This window comes from Dasypus novemcinctus, unplaced genomic scaffold (genome assembly GCF_030445035.2).
Source record: "Dasypus novemcinctus isolate mDasNov1 unplaced genomic scaffold, mDasNov1.1.hap2 scaffold_134, whole genome shotgun sequence".
In the NCBI taxonomy this organism is placed as follows: domain Eukaryota; kingdom Metazoa; phylum Chordata; class Mammalia; order Cingulata; family Dasypodidae; genus Dasypus; species Dasypus novemcinctus.
Window position 1 is genome coordinate 354,348 of NW_026688153.1, and position 7,433 is coordinate 361,780.

At 46.7% G+C, this 7,433-nt stretch overlaps 1 long non-coding RNA gene across 1 annotated transcript in view; it reads right to left on the minus strand.

The window, feature by feature from the left end:
• The window catches only part of LOC131277552 (uncharacterized), a 53,396-nt gene extending 46,548 nt beyond the window's left edge, over positions 1–6,848 (minus strand). Inside the window, exons 1-2 of the long non-coding RNA XR_009184708.2 lie at positions 6,661–6,848; positions 6,210–6,296 (exon numbers count right to left, since the gene is read on the minus strand). This is a non-coding gene — a long non-coding RNA (uncharacterized lncRNA). The remainder of the gene's footprint in view (positions 1–6,209; positions 6,297–6,660) is intronic.
• Positions 6,849–7,433: the final 585 nt, after the last annotated feature.

Consider the following 7,433-nt stretch of genomic DNA (forward strand, 5'->3'; position numbering starts at 1 on the left):
GACAGTGAGGAGGAGTCTTTGTTTAAGGTTCCAATCGTCCAGCGCAACAGTGGCTAGGCCTATAGCGAGGGGTGTTGCTAAATAGACAATGGCTGCAAAGACAAAATCATCTTCTGTTTCCTTAAGAATAACTTTTCTTTAAATACTTAGTAGCATGCAATATTAGAAACCGTTCCTAAAAGCAAGTTGGTAGGGGAGCTTGTTGCTGTTAATCTTTCCTGTTATAAAATTACCTTTTATTATTATTATCATCAATTTAGTTTTATATATATATTTAAGAATGACCTTTTGGAATTAGCCATTTAATACCTTAATGTAAACTATTGAAGATAAATTTTATCTTTACAGAACACATTCCCCCATGTAAAGTTATCACAATACCTTTTACACTTGCCGCATGCAAATTAAGTTTCAAGAGTTTATGAAAAATTAGCCATCTTACTTATTAGGACAAAATACGTCTTTTTTGCAAAACTTATTACATTTCCGTTAGCATTTTTACAAACTTTTAACCTTTTTAATATTCATATAAGTTTTACATTCTTCATATTATCCTGTGAAGAAAAATAAGTTATTCATTTTAATCTAGGCAAGAACAACTTTTTATGAAGACGTACAGTTAATTTTGTTAATTAAGACTTACAATTTTTTTTAATTGTAGAATATCTTATTAACATTTAAACTTATGTATTAATATAATAAACTTAAGTATTAATATAAGCGCTTATTTAATTTTTGGCCATTTGAATAGAGCTCTTTTAAAGATTTCTAGTAATTTATATTTACCATCCGGAGGTATCACAATATACGTTGACATTGAACGAACAGACAGACAAACACAGAACAATTACAACACATTAACAGAAATATATAATTTATTTACAGTTGACTCATAATTCTTACTTTCTTGGTATAGCTGCTTTTAAATCTTTTTTTATATAGCATATCATAGATTATACCCTTCAAGATTTCTTGTGGACTTCTTGTTGCCTGTAATAAGCCAGGAGGGAATCTTTTACCTTCCTGCTCCACAGCAAAAGTGACCCTATCTATAAGGCGAGTATAGGTGTCCGGGTCCCAGAGCCGACACGTGGTAAGCCACGGATTAAAGGGGAGAAAAAGGTCCAATATACTTGAAGCTGTTTGAAAGAGATCTTACACGGTGAGTGTCTAGGAGACCGGGCGAGAGCCCGAACTTGTGGGGCTCGCTTAGCAGATAGGATGTTACCCATTGCTAATGGCCTTTTGGAGCCGATAAGAAAAGGGGCCCTTACCTTGAGAGGCGCGGCGATGGGAGCCGAGGTGCGCGGTGAGACGAGGGGTCGGAGCCGGTGGGGCTCCGACGGTGGTCGCGGGCCAAGAGAAGGCCCTGACGAGGGGAGGGCGGGACGACGAGCAGTGGAGCAAGGCAAAGGGGAGCAAGCGCAGAGGGGAGGAAGGCAGAGGTGAAGGCAGGGGTGGAGGTGCTCAGGCACGTGCTCCTGAGAGTTTTATTGGCGCCTCTTAATCATAGCGGGGTCGGTATAAGCCCCCGACATGGAAGGAGAAAGCCATCCAGCGATTCTCCCAGACCGCCGTGGATCGTATGAGGTAGCCAAGGCTCAGGTAGCAGCAATGTTGCACGAGAGAAGTCCCACCGTGAGAAGGGGGGGGGGCTGCCAGGTTATGGAGTGAGGCTGTGGTGGAGTTGCCTTGCCCCACGTTGGGCGCCAGCTGCGACGGTTTGCTCGGTCGGTAAAGGTGGGGTCTGGCTGCGGACGAGGGGTCGGTCCAGCTTTGGACGAGGGGTCTGTCCCGCTTGGGACGAGGGGTTGGTCCCACTTGGACGACGCGGTCGGTCCGGCAGCAGACGAGGGGTCGGTCTCACAGGGGTTGCGCGGTTCGGCTGACGGGGTCACCCGGCGAAGCAGGCGACGAAGGGGTCGCCCAGAGAAGCAGGCGACGAACGGGGGACAAGGGAGGCCAGGCCCTTGTCGGGGGCTCTCAGGACTGGAGGGCGCACGGCAGAAGAACTACCGCGGAGACAAGGTAAACACGCAAGTCCACTTTACTGAGGGAGAGGCAACAGTTTTATAGGGGCTGGGGAAGGCTGATTGGTCGAAGCCACGCCCTGTTCTGATTGGTTGCCGGCAAAAGGTCAGTGGGCGGTACTGGACGGGGGAGGGGGTGGTGGTTAGGGATTGGCTGTCGCTGTTGCTGGGGGAAGGGGCAGGGTTTAGGGATTGGTGGCTGCTGTTGCTGGGGTGGAGGGCAGACTTGAGTTTTCCCGCCCACGCCTGGCTGTTGCTGCTGTCGGGGGAAGGGAAAAGGGCGGGCTGGATTTTTCCGCCCACACCTGGCTGTTGTTGCTGTCGGGGGAGGGGAAAAGGGCAGACTGGAATTTTCTGCCCTGCGCCTGCGCAGGGAGAAGGAAGAAGAAGGGTGCCGCCCCACAAGGCATCGGGTGGCGCCATCTGGGAGGAGGGGTGGCCGCGGAAGCATGGCTGCCGAGAAGGGGAGACCCGAGGGCACTCTGCGCCCATGCCGAGCTTCCTTCAGGGGTGGCGGTGGGCCCGACCAACCACCCTATTATGGGGGCAGCGGAATTAGGCCTACCGCGGCCGCTCCCCTGCCAGGCCAGCAAACCACACTTCAGCCCGAGGGGTGACCGCACAACATAATACACCACATTAAAAAAAATTGAAGGGAAAAAACACATGGTGATCACAATAGACACAGAAAAGGCATTTGACAGAATCCAGCATTCTTTCTTGGTAAAAAACACTCCAAAAGGTATGAATAGAAGGAAAATGCCACAATATGATAAAAGGCATATATGAAAAACCCACAGCCAACATTGTACTCAGTGGGGAAAGGTTGAAAGCTTTCCATCTAAGATCAGGAACAAGACAAGGATGCCTACTATCACCATTGCTATTTGACATTGTACTACAAGTTATAGTTAAGAGTAATTAGAAAAGAAAAAAAAGTAAAGGCATCCACATAGGAAAAGGGGACATAAAACTTGCACTATCAGCAGATGACATGATCCTATATTTAGAAAATTCTGAAATGTCTACAACAAAGCTACTTGACATAAGAAATGAGTTCAACAAAGTGGCAGAATACAAGATCCACATGCAGAAATCAGTGTTCTTGTACAGTAGTACTGCACAATCTGAGGAGAAATCAGGGGAAAATTCCATTTACAATAGCAACAAAAAGACTCAATATGTAGGCATCAACTTAGTCAAAGAAGTACAGGACCTAGATGCAGAAAACTACAAAACAGTGGTAAAAGAAATTTAAAATGACCTAAACAAATGGAATGACACTCTCTTCATGTACTCTAAGACTAAATATCATGAAGATGTCAATCCAACCTAAAGTGATTTATAGACTCAATGTAATACCAATCAAAATTCCAAAAAAACAAAAACAAAAAACAAAAAACAAAAAACAAAAAAACCAAAATTCCAACAGCCTACTTGACAGAAATAGAAAAGGCAATTACCAAATTCATTTGGAAGGGAAAATGCACCCAAGTAACCAAAAGCATTCTAAAAAAGAAGAGCAACATGGGAGGAATTTCAATGCCAGACCTTGAAACATATTACAAAGCTACAGTGGCCAAAACAGCATGGCACTGGCATAAAGAGAGACTCATTGATCAGTAAAATAGAATTTAGAGTCCAGAAATAAACCCCCACCTCCACAGTCAACTAGTTTTTCAGACACCTACCAAGTCCATGTTAATGGGGAAAAAGTCCCTTCAATAAATGGTGCTGAGAGACCTGGATATCTATAACCAAAAGAATGGAATGGAACCCCTATCTTACATCCCATACAAGAATCAACTCAAAATTGATCAGAGACCTAGATATAAAAGGACCATAAAACTGCTTGAAGAAAATGTAGGGAAACATCTTAAAGACCCTGTGCTATATGGTGGTTTCTTGGACCTTACATCCAAAGCACACAAAACAAAAGAAAAAATGGATAAATGGGACCTCCTCAAAATTAAACACAGGTACACCTCACAGGACTTTGTCAAAAGGGTGAAAAGGCAGCTGCCTCAGCAGAAGGAAATACTTGGAAATCACATGTCCAATAAGGGATTAATATCCATGATATGTAAAGAGATGTTACAACTCAAAAGTAAAAAAAAACTCAATTAAAAAAAATGGGCAAAAGACATGAATAGACATTTGTCCAAAGAAGAAATACAAATGGCGAGAAAACACGTGAACAAATGTTCAATATGAGTAATGATTAGGGAAATGCAAATCATAACTAAGAGATATCTTTTCACACCTATCAGAATGGCCACAATTAAAAAGTCAGAGAACTACAAATGTTGGAGAGGATGTGGAGAGATAGGAACTCTTACTCACAATTGGTGGGAATGCAGAATGGTACAGCCACTGTGGAGGACTGTTGGGCAGTTCCTAAAGAAGTTGAATATAGGGCAGCAGACTTGGCCCAGTGGTCAGGGCATCCATCTACCACATGGGAGGTCTGTGGCTCAAACCCTGGGCCTCCTTGACCCGTATGGAGCTGGCCCATGCACAGTGCTGATGTGCACAAGGAGTGCCCTGCCATGCAGGGGTGTCCCCCACATAGGGGAGCCCCACGTGCAAGGAGTGCACCCCAGAAGAAGAGCTGCCCAGTGCAAAAGAAAGTGCAGCCTGTCTGAGAATGGTGCTGCACACATGGAGAGCTGACACAACAAGATGATGCAACAAAAAGAAACACAGATTCCCATGCCACTGACAACAACAGAAGCGGACAAAGAAGAAGATGCAGCAAATAGACACAGAGAGCAGACAACTGGGGCAGGGTGAGGATGAGGGGAGAGAAATAAATAAATAAATAAATCTTTAAAAAAAAAAAGAAGTTGAATATAGATTCACCAGTGACCCAGCACTATCACTATTGGGTCTACACCCAGAATTGAAAGCAGTGATACAAATACACATCTGCACACTCATGTTCATAGCAGTGCTAGTCACGATGTCAAAAGCTGGAAAGAACCCAGGTGTCCATCAACTGACAAATGGATAAACAAACAGTGGTATATTCCCACAATGGAATATTATGCAGTACTTAAGAAGAAATGGGCAAGTGGATTTGGCCAGACAGATAGGGCATCTGCCTACCACATAGGAGGTCCAAGGTTCAAACCCAGGGCCTCCTGATCCATGTGATGAGCTGGCCCATATACAGGGCTGATTTTCCCAAGGAGTGCTGTGGCACACAGGGGTGTCCCCCGCATAGGGGAGCCCCACGTGCAAGGAGTGTGCCCTGTATGGAGAGCCACCCAGCACAAAAGAAAGTGCAGCCTGCCCAGGAGTGGTGCCACATACATGGAGAGCTGACAGAACAAGATGATGCAACAAAATGAGGCACAGATTCTGGGTGTCGCTGACAAGAGTACCAGTGGACACAAGAAGAGCACACAGCAAATGGACACAGAGAGCAGACAACTGGGGGTGGGGTGGGGAAGAGAAGAATAATAAATAAAAAATAAATCTTAAAAAAAAAAGAAGTCCTAAAACATTTGACAACATCAATGAACCTGGAGGACATTATGTTGAGTGAAGCAAACCAGACACAAAAGGACAAATACAATAGAGGATCTCTATGAACTAAATATATTGTATAACATATTGTATGATTCCATTTACATAAAACATAAATGTAAATCAATTTATAGAGGGGAAATAAAACTATCTGTGCAAGAATAGCCAAAAAGGGGAGCTGTGAACAGTAGGGGAAGCACAGATGGAGAAGTGATGGATTTACTTTTTAAATTATTATTCAAATTAGGAAAATGCTCTAGTAATGATGGAGGTGATGAATGCACAACTATGTGATGCTGCCAAACACCACTGATTGTGCAGTGAACTGTATGCTTTGTTGATAAGTATTGATAAAAATGATTTGTTAAAAAAAAACAACAAACAGCACTTAAAAATGGGAATCTATGTAAATAATACTTTCACCAGAGAAGAAACATTCAATTCTTTTCATCACTAGGGAAATACAAATTAAAACCTGCTATGACTTATCATATAGACATAGTAAAATGGCTAAAATCAAGACAGATAATACCAACTGTTAAAGAAGATGTGGAAAACCTGGAGCCCTCATACATTTCTAGTGAGAATGCCAAATGGTGCTGCCACTTTGGGAAACATTTTGTCAGTTTCTTAAAAATATAAACTTACATCATTGTTGCTAGTTCCACTCCGAGCTATCTATCCAACACAAATTGCTGTACCATGATTCCCACAGCAAGTTCATGGCCGCCAAAACTGGGAAAAAAATACAAATGCCTATCAACCCGGGCTTGGATAAGAGAAGGTGGAACATCGTAAATAGCTCTGCAGCTCTAACGAGGTAATTTCATTCAACTAACTTACACAGAATAAACAAGTTATCCGTGTCTGGAAAAATGCCAAAGACTGAAGCAGGCCCCGGGTCCCCCGCCGCCCACGGGCCCCCGCGAAGGCAGCCCCCAACCGCACAGCGGGAGCTTTGGCGGCCGCGCGGCTGGGCGAGTCCTTCCTCAGCGCAGCGCGGGGACGGCCGCTCGCCCGCTTTTCCGCGCTGCCGGCAGCCCCCGCAGCCCCGCGGCCCGGCCCGCCCCGCCGCCCCGGGTGGGGTCCGCACACGTACCGGGCTCCGGGCCAGGAGCAGGCCGGCATCTGAGAAGGGACCGTGCGCTCCGCCTGAGGGTTCCGGGCCAGCGCTCGCTGCCCCGCGCGGAGTCTCGGCCCGGCCCAAGCACCAGGACACCACCGAGACCCGAACACCCAAGCGTCCGAAAGGTGCAGCCGCCGCTTCCGCGTGCTGGGCGGGGCCTCAGGGGCGGGGCTGAGCGGCCAGGGGCGGGGCTGAGCGGTGGGGAAAGCGGCTGCGCGGCCAGCAGCGGTGCTGAGCGCCCGCCACGCCCTTGCCAGGAGCCCCACCCCCGCCGCGGCCCGAGGGGGTCCTGCGCACTCAGGGCTCCTGCGCTCCTGTCCCACTAGACTTCGGGGCCCCTACCTATGTCCTCCGGGAGGAGGGTCTCCCCACCCCCGAGATCCGGCCAGCGCCTGGCAGCCACGCAGATCCCCCTGGCCGGGAATGGGGACGCCTCCTGGGAGGAGCTGCCAGCCACCCCTCCCCACCCCCCCACCCTCTACCCCCTGTTGTGAGATAAATATTCTTCTACGTCACAGAAGACTGAAGCTCAGGGTGCAGCGCAATAAAGGGCAGCAGGAGGTGCGCTGGGTCGGGGGGAGCCGGGAGTCTCATTGTAAACAGATGGTTACTGGCCCCTTTTCAACTAACAGGTCATGATTCTAGGACCCAAGATGATAAAAATAGTTAAAATGAACAGAATTATTGTAGTTGCCCAAGATACACAGGATTTTAAAGTGGAAAATCTTCAAGGGAAATTAAGACCT